Raw genomic sequence first — 13646 nt, 5'->3', positions numbered from 1 at the left:
TCATTGCCAAACGGGTCGGGATGTTTATCAATACTAATAACATTCATGTTAGAGAATACAAGATCAAGCATACTATAAAATGATAAAGTATTATTATGTTGTTCTAAGCCAAGCGTGTTGATTATTTCAAGTAGAAACTGTCCTTTAATTTTATTGTAGTAATGACGTACATTTTGTGTATGGCTGTACTTCCAGTCAGTCCCTGGCACGTTAAAGTCACCAGTGAGAATAATAGGGTAAGGATATCTACTAAGATTGGCTTCCAAAAAAGAAAAATAATTTTTAAAGTCATTAACAGAGAAATAGGGGGTAATATAAATATTGCCTACTAAAAACGTTGTGTTATGTCCATTATCAATTTCTACCCAAACTGCATCAACTTCAGGTATATTAAACTCCGTTTTATAAAAAACATTTGAGAAACTACATTTGTCAACTGCTATTAATGCTCCTCCCTCACGTTTCATCGTAGTTGTATCATAATTACGATCCTTGCGGAAAATTTGAAAGTTATCATTGAAATAATGAGAGTTAATTGAATTTTCATTTAACCAAGTTTCCGTTAAACAGATAATTGAGAAATTGGAAGCTAAGACATTTTCATAAAATTCAGTAGATTTAGTTCTTAACCCTCTAACATTCTGATAGTACAAATGCCAGGTATCACTTTTCAACTTATTTATTACCTAGACTGTTTTTTCTGCGCCTCCGGCCGCCGCACTAATTAATCCAGTAGAAGATTCTTCAGGAGTATTTTGTCTTCCAGATGGCTCAGGGTTGTCACTTTGAGAAGAGCTGAAGGGAGTCACATTATCACTTTGCTTGCCAGGGTTATTACTTGACGTGAAGAGTTGTTCATTTTTTAGACGTCCATAGAAAGGGGCTATTAAACATCCAGAAGGCCAAAAAACTGTATTGAAAATACGATCATAGTCTGTTTCAGCAACTGCAATATAAAATGAAGAGTAACTATCATAACGGGTTTTTAGTTTGACTACCTTTAAACTCGTCACTTTAAGTTCTGTGTTGATATATGAAACAATGTCATTCTCTTGGACATCTGGCGCAAAACGTGAAACAAAAATTGATTTAGTGCGGGGCCTGACAGGTTTGGATACTGTTTTAAGGTGCACGTTGTTTCTGACGCCGAGTTGTACTTGTTTCTTGGCGACACCATGCTTGGAAGTTGCTGACCCAGTTCTCCAGGTGGCTTCCTCGCGCGGCCGCGCACTTCAACGAAGCCATCAGCGTCAGCAGCTGACTGTGGCGCTATGTGCTGAACTTGTGCTATGTCTGCAGAGGAAGGCTGCTTCGTAGCGCTACCACGAGGCGCTGTACTGACGGCATTTGCCACTTGCTGGTTACTGGTATTTTTATTAGCTATATATCTATTTTTGTTATTGCCGGGTGGCTCCTCGTTTCCTGCAATCTGACTGTATGTTTTTTTCTTGAGCGTATTAATGGACCCATTTAAAGAACGATGGTCACAGATGTGTGCCTCATGCCCTGCAGATAACACACTTTCAAACATTGCCCGCAAAACCGTATTTTCCTCTTTTAGGTCTTTGACTTGGTTAGTTAGGAAATAAATTTTTTCACACAGTACATTAAGCAGGGACTCAATGCTGTTATCTAACCTGTTTGATGACTGATGTGTTGTTTTATCCTTTGGAGATAACGCGGTGTCAGTTGACGGCTCCATGAAGGAAAATTGCCACGTTGGAATCTCTTGAGATGTCTTCGAGTTGGACTTTTCGGATGATTTTTTATCACGTTTTGGAGAAGCAAAGTTGAACATATTCGTTTCTTGATTACAAGATTCTTGATTACAAGTTTCACACGTATAAGACTCTCCTTTTTTTACACCGAGTCGGGTCGCACACTTCATATGAAGACGAGTTCCACAAACCGCGCATTTTATAACTTCTTGTCTGCCATAAAAAGATTTCTCACATACCAAGCAAATGTCACCACTAGAGGGCATGAATTACTCCACGAAAAAGCCGAAAAATTTACACAATAAAACAACAAATTATGACCGATTTGATAGAGTGGCAGCCGGGAGCGGGTGCATACACATCCTTCTCCTACGAGCGCCACACTGCACTATTATATATATATAATATAAAGATAACAATGCATCATTAAAAATTCCTTAAATATCTTCCCCTAAGTGCCCATATTATTTATTTTCTCAATACGAGTACTGTTCACATATTTTTGGCATGAGAAAAATATTTGATCACTGAACTACTCGATATGTGTCATTTAACTGGATTAAACTATTATAGCTGCATATATCATGAGAGTACTCATAAGGTAAAAACTAATTATCAATATAGTTTTAGTCGGGGCATAAGCAAAACAAGGTAGTGACTATATAATATATAATTGGCTGAGCCCTGGTATGCATTAAAGTACCCTCTTGCTTTATGAACATAATTTGCTCGTATAAGCCATAATAAAGGCCTACAATCATTAACCACATCACATCGTAAACTGTGCAAGTTCATTTGTCAAACAAGCCAACCTGTGCAACCTCAAAACTCCACATTCATCCATATTTCTTCTAAAATGTCACCGACATGCAAAATGTGTAAAAATTTCGGTTAAATACATTTAATTAACAGTAATTAGTGTTGTTTCGGCAGTGCACCAAGAAAATTAATAAAAACGCCACGGCATTTCCAACAGTAAAATTTCAGCAACACAATTTAACAAAAATACTTTCGATGCTGTCTTCAAGGCATTAAATGTCTCGTTGAATATGGGACTTAATCACTTAATGCAATCACTTACTTGCTATCGTCCAGGAACAAAGGTTTTAAGGAAAATGGCATCGACCACAACCTGTAAATTCTTCATTAGCTCTATTCAGCCCTCCAGCACAGCAGAAGAAAACCAAACCATGCACCTCCGACATGGCCGCTAATATTTCAGAGCAGCACGAATCCCAGGAACACATTAGTATAGGCCGCCTCCCGCACGAAAACTTACAGTAATCCCACCTCAGAATTACTGACTTAGTCGAAAACAAGTAATACAGCTTCCTCCATAGTAGTGTGTAAATGGCGGTCCCGCGCCAGGCTTTAAGGCTGTGGATTGTGGATGGGGTCAATGACCGACTTCTCTGACGTCACGTTGGCCATTTTGGACTCAAAAATCACTCAAAATTCCTTAAAATTTTCCATTTTCGCGGGGAAAAATCCCGTTTTGAGGGAAAATGTCCCCTTTCAGTTCTCAAAAATGCCATCGACTTCGAAATTCCTAAAAACGTTTTAAATTCCTTAGAGATTAGCCGCTCTAAGCCACACCTTCACAATTAGGATGTTATGGCCGCCATCTTGGATTATGATGTCACTTTTGCAATTTACGTTACGCTCCGCTATATTGAAAATCTGTATTTATTATCCGATTTTAATGAAAAATTCTAATATTTATAAAAAAATTAATTAATCAAATTTTAATTAAAAAGTATAAAAAAAACACCGATGCACATGATGTTACGGTCACCATCTTGGATTCAAGAAATGTTGCACATTTATTTACGCCTGCCATCTAAGACTGTATGACATAATCGTTGCGAATTTCGTTACGGACACCATCTTGGATTCTAGATGGTTGGAATTTCCATTATGCTCAGCCATCTTGAAAATCTTTATTTACTATCCGATTTAAATTTAAAAATTAATAAAAAAACTCACTTATGTCCTCATTTCTAATCTGGTGAGGTCAAAAAATAGTTTTTTCGATAGATATGTAGGCCTACTTCCTCCACGGAAGCTGTGGGCAGACTGACCTCCCACCACTAATGTCAAGGTATATATTACGTCAGCCTGTATGACGACATGTCCGCCATATTTCTTTTGCTAGAGTTCACCATCTTGTTTAGATCTGCTAGAGTGCGCTTCCATCATGTTTATTTAATTTTTGTCTGCCAGAGTGAAGTAATTATGTATTATTAATGAGGCGCCCGCCATCTTGAAAATTTGACATCATCTCGTAAATTTGTATTTGTTGACCTAGAAATTCGGGAAAAATTCCACAATTAAATAAATAAATTTGTAATTAATAAACTGATTGATTTGATTAGTTCCTCTCATGGGATCGATCCTTCCCCGATGCAAATATTTTAATTTAAGTAAAAAAATACTTACTTAATAAACAAAATTCAAAATCCTTAAAAGCTTAAGTTCCACTTAAACCAGCCTTCAATAAGTCTTTATGTCCGCTATCTTAGAAGTTTGTATTTAGTGACCTAGATAAATCGGCAAAATTTCAAAATTCATCAAAAATTTCAATTATTAAAATAATGATTGAAGCAATAGATTTCCTTCGATGGTTTCATTCTCGGCCAGTTATAAATTTTGTAAAGCCCCTCGTGCCTCAAAGTTGAATTATTTTAAATTAATTAAAAAAAGAGCCGTGGAAACTGCTGGGTAAGAAAAATGAGACAATTAAGTTATTGACCAGAGGTGGCACGAGGTGGAGAACAAGATAATTTGGAACTCCCTGACACAAGCAACTGGGGAGCTGGTGGATCTTTTAAGGGAACAAGGTATATCATAAATAAATTAACACTACACAAGTAGCTTGGTCTATAGGTTCCCTGTTTTATTATTAAGGAATTTTGTGTTCGTATTATTCAAACCTGACAATAAAAATCTTAGTAAATAACAAAGTTAAAAGGGGGCGCCCCAGGAGTAACTAAAACAGTACATGTTACACCTTAGCAAAAATGATTACATAATTAAAATTTAAAAATTGCACCAAATTTGAATGTCCCAACAATTACATCGCTGATTAGTTTTATTGATTCTACATATTCTTGAGGAAAGCACTGTTCGCTGGTAGGCTATTCATTCGATTTATGTAGTTCGTAGCTAGCAAGTGGGGGGGGGGGGGATGTTGATTTCACATTACCACCCGGGTCTTCAAAAAATAACGTCGGGTCGCGGAAACCTCTCTTCTAACGTGACCCGCAGTGGAGGTGCAGGACCACGAGCTGGGAGCGATTTCTCTCTCCAGCACTTCGACCCTGTCTGAAACCCAAATCAAATTCAAAACGAATTAGACTTGCTTCCAGACAGTCCTACACCGTCGGCGCAAAAGGCCAACAAACGGGAATGTGGGGGAAAAGGCCGGATCGTCACTCACCAGACAGGGAAGTTGACTTCTATTCACAGATGCGTCGCCAGCCAGGAACTGGATCCCGCGAATACGCGGCTGGGCGCGGTCGTTTTCTAATTTCAAACAAAATTAAAAGATAAAAAAATAACTATTACATTTTATACTACGCAGACGGACTAAACTACTTGAAAAAGATTATAGGGATAGCATCCCTCATTTAGGTGACTACATAGTCGGTTGCGGCCGGATGGAAGTCTTGCAGAGGCTCGTCGACTCGCCGGTAATCAAACAGTCCGTCTGCAGTCGCGGCGCGAAGTGTCCCGCGGAGAACCGCGTCTCGTAATTAAAAGTAAATCTTGAATCAAAAGTGGAGGGGAGGACTGGGAGTCCGGACCGAAAGGTCCCGAAGTTCCCCGAGTGAGGGCCATAAAAAAAACTCGGATTGAAATCTCCAAGTTGGTAGCATTGGCCGACTTTAGCGCTCCCTGTGGAGGGCTGTCTGAAATTAAAAAAAAGGATCGACTCGCCCAAGGCGTCTGCTTAAACCAAGGGTTAAAGGGCGCAGTCTAGTGCTACACTCTGGCGGCCTACAGGGTAAGTTGGCTGGGTGGTTAGCGAGTTTGCCGCTAGGTGTCGCGGGGTGGTCCATCTTGGCACACACATTTTTTTTTATGCAAGGCATCCTGGGAGACGGTCGCTGTCTGCTGGGGTTTCTGACCTGTCATTGGCCTTAGGCGAATTCTTAGAACCGAAAGAGGAGGGGGGGAGCAAAAGTGCAACGACGCTGAGAACAAGCGTCCATGACGTGCTTTTCGAGGAGAGAACCTAATACGTATTCGTGACCAGACTTACTTCTCTCAGCAGCTCTCTGAGAAGTAGCAGCTTGCAGCCCAGAAGCTGCTCTATGCAGTTTTGGTCATGCAGGGAATTAAAATTACAAACTCGGGACGTGACTGCAGGCGAGAGAAATTTCAACCGGGCTGACCATGTCCACATTAGACAGCAAAATATCAGATTGGCCCCCTGGGAAGGGGCTTCGGTCCACTGGCACAAAGTTTAAATCCGTGGCGTACACCGGCCTAACAAAAGTAAATCACCCCCATTAACAACCAGATAAATTTAAAAAAAATAGAAACCCCAAAAAATTTTAAAATTATAGAAAAAATTAAAAAAAAAGTGACGAAATGCCTAATTTCCGGCACATACTCCCCCGCTTGAATGCGGAGCATATAGGGAAAATAAAAAAAAACACTTACACTGCTCAGTAAAACTAGTACCAGGTTCGCCTGTATCCTACTACTTATAAAAAAATATGTTGATCAAATCGAAGGTGTTTTATAATTAATTTAATTACCCTTAACGGTGAATGATGTCACGAGGAAAGTTGATCTCAGATGTTGGGAATGGTGTCACGTGACAAAAACTCTAAACATGGGCTCTGTGAGGCGGGCCTAAAACACTGGGCCTGAACCGGAACTTGGTCCGTCGGGTGCCAGTAAAAAAAGGTGGGGATTTGTGTACCCCTGAAAATAATGAAAGTGGGAATGTAAACCCCTGTACAATAGTCTTTCCATAAGAAGCCGAAGGCATTGGGACTTAGCCCTGCACAGTCAGGCGATGGAGAAGACAGTCAAATTTGCTGCTTGCCCGAAGGCGAAACAAAGCCTCAGTCCCAGAGTGACACCGGGCCTAAGGGTGGTATTCCCTTGGCGGAATCTTAAATGATTGGGGATGAAAACCCCAACAGATCAACAATCCGTAGGAAAGCCTGAATTTAAAAAAAAATATTAAATATTCGATAAATTAAGAAATTTCAGCGCATACCACTCTGATGTTTACTATTAATAACTAATATTTATTATTTAAAAGATTTCTGCAAACAAAACGATAAATTAACGACTCTTCGCACTCAAATTTAAATTATTTAAAGAAATGTAAAATGCAATAAACCAACAATTATAAATCAAAAAGGGATGAATTATAATGGAGCGGTTAGATCTTCCATGACTGCTGATAGACTTCGCACTGCCTGAGAGGGGGTTTGAACATAGGCCGTCCAAAGGTGAGTGGTGGGAATGTAACCCAAAGAACACTCGACAATGGTCATGAGATATTACACTCAGAGGACCTTGGTCATGGCTCGTTGGCTCAGAGGACCCTAACTTTTGCGCCGCTCGTTGGCTAGCTTGACCTAGCTCCTATTTTAGAAAAACACATAAAAGAAACCAGTTTGCCGTCTGGAAGTCACGTAGCTCTTACTTAAATAAACAATCTCATCGATAACGATGTAAAAGAAATACAACTTTAGGGTAGAATGCAAAAGATAAAAGAAAAATGGCTAGATGTGACAGCTTCAGTGCTCAGACTCTATGTACGTCACTGTACATCACATTTACGTGCAAGGGAAAATAAAGAAATAAACATGTACAAGTATTAACGCAAAATCCGTACAAAAAACACTACAAACCTTATTCTTGCTTACTTTACGAATTATGAATATTAAAAAAAAGGAACGTAATCAGAAATTAAATATATAAAATCGTGGAACAAACTTCATGAAGATTCAAAAAATATCAGAGAGGTATTTCTGAGTAAAAAAAATATTTAAACTATTTACGTCAAGTAGCTTGTTAAAGACTGAAATAAGGTATGTAAAAATTAAAAATTAAAACATCTTAAACTACCTAGCTTGTGCTAGCCTAGAAACGGATGCGTAAAAATACCCAAATTAATTCAGTGGACCTCTCGTTGGGGGTTGAAAGTATTTCACCACTCTCGGTGATTACCTTAAATATTAAAATGAGACTAGTCACCTCGTAGCTGCTTAATTTAGGGGGAATACATATTTTGATATGCTTGATTTTATTATTATTATTATTGAGCAAAAAAAGGATGCCTGTTGCCCTACTGTTTGTAATAGAAGCCGAATTAATTCCATGACCTTTGACTGTAATACTTTATAAGTCAAACACAAGGTTTATAATTAAATAGGGTCTATTTAAAATTGGTTTGAATTATTCAAAATAAATCCTTAAAATCATTTAATAAATAAATAAATAAAATTCAAAATACCTGTATGCTTACTACTTTTTAACATTATTATTATTATTATTATATGCTATATTAATGAAATGACATTCATCCAGTTGATCTCAGATTTTGGATATCGTGTAGGAACACAAAATGGGCACTATGAGGGAGGCCGAAAAGCACTGAGGCCGAAACAAGGGAAATGCGTCCTTGAGCACTCAGTGACTAATGGGGACTGTAACCCCTGTAAATGGGTATGGTAACCCGTAACTTACAAACTATATTGGGAATATAACCCCTGTACATAATTGTTTCGCTGTCCATAAGAAGTCGAAGGCATTGAGTCATAGCTCTGCACAATCTGACGATGGATCAGACGAAATATATGAATTTAATACTTGCTTAAAAAGCGAAGCACACCTCGGTCCCGGATACCTACATTTATTAACTCACATAGGCTCAATATGTTCAAGCTCTGACGGTTGATCAGACCATCAGGCTGAATCAGAGAGACCTACGAGGGAATTTCACCCCTGAGTTAGATCGGGTTTGAAACCCGAAAGATCAACAAATTTGGATGAAAAATGGATAATAAAAAAAATTTAGATGTTTTAAATACATATCTGTACACCACCTTATAAAGGAAATTAACACCGATCCAAAAAAATATAAAAGTTAATAAATTGTTTACTCAAAATTCATAATTACAAAAATATTATTTATCCTTTACCTTGCATTCTTAGATTACTTGGTAAATTGCTCATAGAAAACTCGACGTTAAAAAAGGTATAGTACTCTATCTTACAATAAATTCCTCACCTCATGGCTAGCGTAAAAAGTATTGGGGATTCAACCCGTATATATAAACAATTTAATTCAGTAACCTTTCCTTAAAGGCATGAGTGATTGCACCTCTCGTTGGGTGATCACGAAATAAATCTAAACAAAAGCTAGGCACATGGATGTGTATAGTGACACAATGAAATGGTACGTCGAAGTATATTACGTTGCTTGTGAACGATGCAATAGGATTAGAGTACTTGTTAATATTACTTAAGAGCATATTCTTATTTTATATTACGTAATGAATGGACCCTTTATAAATTTATTTTATGTACTATTAACATACTTTATGGTTAATTTTAAGATACTTAGAAATAGTAAACAATGGAAGATTCTTAACGTTAGCTAAAACAAAAGGTTTATATTATCATATTATTTGTATAGTTAATATTATTATAAGGTAAATATAAAATTATTATGTTATATTTTAGTAACCCTAGATTAGAAAATACTTTGCTGCTAGATTTAAAGTAGTATAGATTATTTATAGTGCTTGTTTTGTGACATAAAAATTATATTATTAGGACATACAAAGCATTGGTAGTTTGTTTACCAAAATACGTGGCCCATGAGTGGAGCACACGGGAGAGGAGAGGGGGGTTCCGCACGGTTGGCGGCCCTGTCATGTGGTGAAGAGAAGAGTCAGCAAAAAAAATACCACAATGTCCGAAAGGACTTCGATGATCTGTTTTTTACAAAGATGGCCTGGTTTGCAGGCGGATGTTATAAAAAAAACACTGATAAAAGGGAGGAATTTAGAAAAACTCAGGGCACTGTCGGCCGCGAGTAACAAACTAGATTGCAACGTATTGTTTCGCTGCCGGACACGGGGGCAACGACATGACCTTGCCTGCTCCAGCCGGTGAGGCGTGAGGGGGAGGGGTGAAGAGGATGACAGGCAGAATGACACGCGCGCTGATAAGGCACGCTGCCTCCACGGACGTAGCGCCGACAGGGCCGCGCGGTGTCTGACCGCGCGCAAACACAGTCACAGCGGGACGTAAAACTCAAAATGAATTTTAAAATAGAAAAAGCAATATAACTACCGGGTGTACCAGCGATCAGTTCACAATGTTATTATTACAAAATTGCTATCACAAAAATTAATTAATTAAATTTTTAAATATTTTTTTTAATATTTTATTTTAGGTATGCCTACTTTATTTAGGTATGCCTATAGACCAAACCACGCTCTGCTACCAATTGTAACGCCCCTCGTGCCTCAAAGTTGAATTATTTTAAATTAATTAAAAAAAGAGCCGTGGAAACTGCTGGGTAAGAAAAATGAGACAATTAAGTTATTGACCAGAGGTGGCACGAGGTGGAGAACAAGATAATTTGGAACTCCCTGACACAAGCAACTGGGGAGCTGGTGGATCTTTTAAGGGAACAAGGTATATCATAAATAAATTAACACTACACAAGTAGCTTGGTCTATAGGTTCCCTGTTTTATTATTAAGGAATTTTGTGTTCGTATTATTCAAACCTGACAATAAAAATCTTAGTAAATAACAAAGTTAAAAGGGGGCGCCCCAGGAGTAACTAAAACAGTACATGTTACACCTTAGCAAAAATTATTACATAATTAAAATTTAAAAATTGCACCAAATTTGAATGTCCCAACAATTACATCGCTGATTAGTTTTATTGATTCTACATATTCTTGAGGAAAGCACTGTTCGCTGGTAGGCTATTCATTCGATTTATGTAGTTCGTAGCTAGCAAGTGGGGGGGGGGGGATGTTGATTTCACATTACCACCCGGGTCTTCAAAAAATAACGTCGGGTCGCGGAAACCTCTCTTCTAACGTGACCCGCAGTGGAGGTGCAGGACCACGAGCTGGGAGCAATTTGTCTCTCCAGCACTTCGACCCTGTCTGAAACCCAAATCAAATTCAAAACGAATTAGACTTGCTTCCAGACAGTCCTACACCGTCGGCGCAAAAGGCCAACAAACGGGAATGTGGGGGAAAAGGCCGGATCGTCACTCACCAGACAGGGAAGTTGACTTCTATTCACAGATGCGTCGCCAGCCAGGAACTGGATCCCGCGAATACGCGGCTGGGCGCGGTCGTTTTCTAATTTCAAACAAAATTAAAAGATAAAAAAATAACTATTACATTTTATACTACGCAGACGGACTAAACTACTTGAAAAAGATTATAGGGATAGCATCCCTCATTTAGGTGACTACATAGTCGGTTGCGGCCGGATGGAAGTCTTGCAGAGGCTCGTCGACTCGCCGATAATCAAACAGTCCGTCTGCAGTCGCGGCGCGAAGTGTCCCGCGGAGAACCGCGTCTCGTAATTAAAAGTAAATCTTGAATCAAAAGTGGAGGGGAGGACTGGGAGTCCGGACCGAAAGGTCCCGAAGTTCCCCGAGTGAGGGCCATAAAAAAAAACTCGGATTGAAATCTCCAAGTTGGTAGCATTGGCCGACTTTAGCGCTCCCTGTGGAGGGCTGTCTGAAATTAAAAAAAAGGATCGACTCGCCCAAGGCGTCTGCTTAAACCAAGGGTTAAAGGGCGCAGTCTAGTGCTACACTCTGGCGGCCTACAGGGTAAGTTGGCTGGGTGGTTAGCGAGTTTGCCGCTAGGTGTCGCGGGGTGGTCCATCTTGGCACACACATTTTTTTTTTATGCAAGGCATCCTGGGAGACGGTCGCTGTCTGCTGGGGTTTCTGACCTGTCATTGGCCTTAGGCGAATTCTTAGAACCGAAAGAGGAGGGGGGGAGCAAAAGTGCAACGACGCTGAGAACAAGCGTCCATGACGTGCTTTTCGAGGAGAGAACCTAATACGTATTCGTGACCAGACTTACTTCTCTCAGCAGCTCTCTGAGAAGTAGCAGCTTGCAGCCCAGAAGCTGCTCTATGCAGTTTTGGTCATGCAGGGAATTAAAATTACAAACTCGGGACGTGACTGCAGGCGAGAGAAATTTCAACCGGGCTGACCATGTCCACATTAGACAGCAAAATATCAGATTGGCCCCCTGGGAAGGGGCTTCGGTCCACTGGCACAAAGTTTAAATCCGTGGCGTACACCGGCCTAACAAAAGTAAATCACCCCCATTAACAACCAGATAAATTTAAAAAAAATAGAAACCCCAAAAACTTTAAAATTATAGAAAAAATTAAAAAAAAAGTGACGAAATGCCTAATTTCCGGCACAATTTAACTAAACGGTATATTAGATGAGTTTATTAATCATTCACTCCATAAAAATAATTACTAAACAAAATACCTGTCCAACGATTTAAATACGTTTCCGCTATGCCTAACATGGAAATCTAAAATTTTTTTCGATACTTAAAATGCATTCCAAACAGTTCATGTAAAATGCTATAAGTATAGGCCAATTCTCTTCGGACCACGATCACAGGTCTTGATCAATGTCATTTGTATAGACCAAACATTTCCGAACCATGAGACGATCGACAATCAACAAAAAGGAAGCACAATTAACGAAAAGGAAGTACAATCAACGAAAAGAAGCACGATCAACGAAAAAGAAGCACAATGAACGAAAAGGAAACACATTTGTAAGAACAATCAACGAAAAGGAAGCACATTTGGAAGCAAAATCAACAAAAAGGAAGCACATTTGGAAACACAATCAACAAAAAGGAAGCACATTTGGAAGCACAATCAACGAAAAGGAAGCACAAACGGAAGACAATTGACAAAGGGGAAGCACAATTTGAAGCACAATAAACAAAGAGGTAGCAGTATTACGAGATCTCAATCTTAATTATAAATCAATATACAAGAAATAAAACATTTTTTAAAAATTTAAATAATTGATTAATTTGTCAATATTACACACATGACAGTTAAACACGTGAATATTTTATGTAGCCATCTTCCCGCAGTTATTGAAATATGGACGATACTTCGTCGATATGCGAGTACTTTCCTCTACGATCATATGCCACTAACAGTCTCAGGCGATCAACTAATATGTTAGGATCTTCACATGACATATTATCAATATCTTCTGCTTTCACCATCTTCCTGGAATGTCGGTTCTTAATTTTTTTTAAGATCACTATCTCCCCAGTGCTCATCATAAGCTTGATCAGAATTATTTTATCACTATGTTTCCATCGTTTCGGTCTCAGGGCTTCTTCACAGCTTTCGATCCTGACAGCTTAAGGTAGTTCTTCGCAGTCTATGGTTTTGTCACCAGCCTCGGAGTCACTGTCGACACCATCGTAGAAGTCAATGTCTTCACCCGGATTCCTGTAAGAATCCGAAATCGTTTATGTTGAAGCTTCTTCATCGTCTTAAAGTTTCCTTTTTAAGAAACCATATTTTTTCAAAGTAAGAAATATCTACTTGAATTCGGCTTGAATGTGTTCTCACTTTTTTTTTGGGATTCTTCCATTGTCTTCATTCTTTCATAAATAACAATCGCCCTTCAATCTAAGTTCTTTGACGAGATCGGAAGAGCAATGAACATAATCTCGTTCAAGACAAGGAAAATTATTGTCGTAATGCAGAACACTCTTCTTTAGATCAGTAGATCCATTGTTGTCCTCCAGCTTGTAAGCAGGCTTGGCGTTACAAGTTCTATCCTGTCTGTTTAAGCTCTATCTTCGTGTAAACGACTTTCTACATCGATAAGAACTTATCATTTTTCGTAG

Source organism: Bacillus rossius, chromosome 11 (genome assembly GCF_032445375.1).
Source record: "Bacillus rossius redtenbacheri isolate Brsri chromosome 11, Brsri_v3, whole genome shotgun sequence".
In the NCBI taxonomy this organism is placed as follows: Eukaryota; Metazoa; Arthropoda; class Insecta; order Phasmatodea; family Bacillidae; genus Bacillus; species Bacillus rossius.
Note: the sequence above shows the minus strand (reverse complement) of the source record.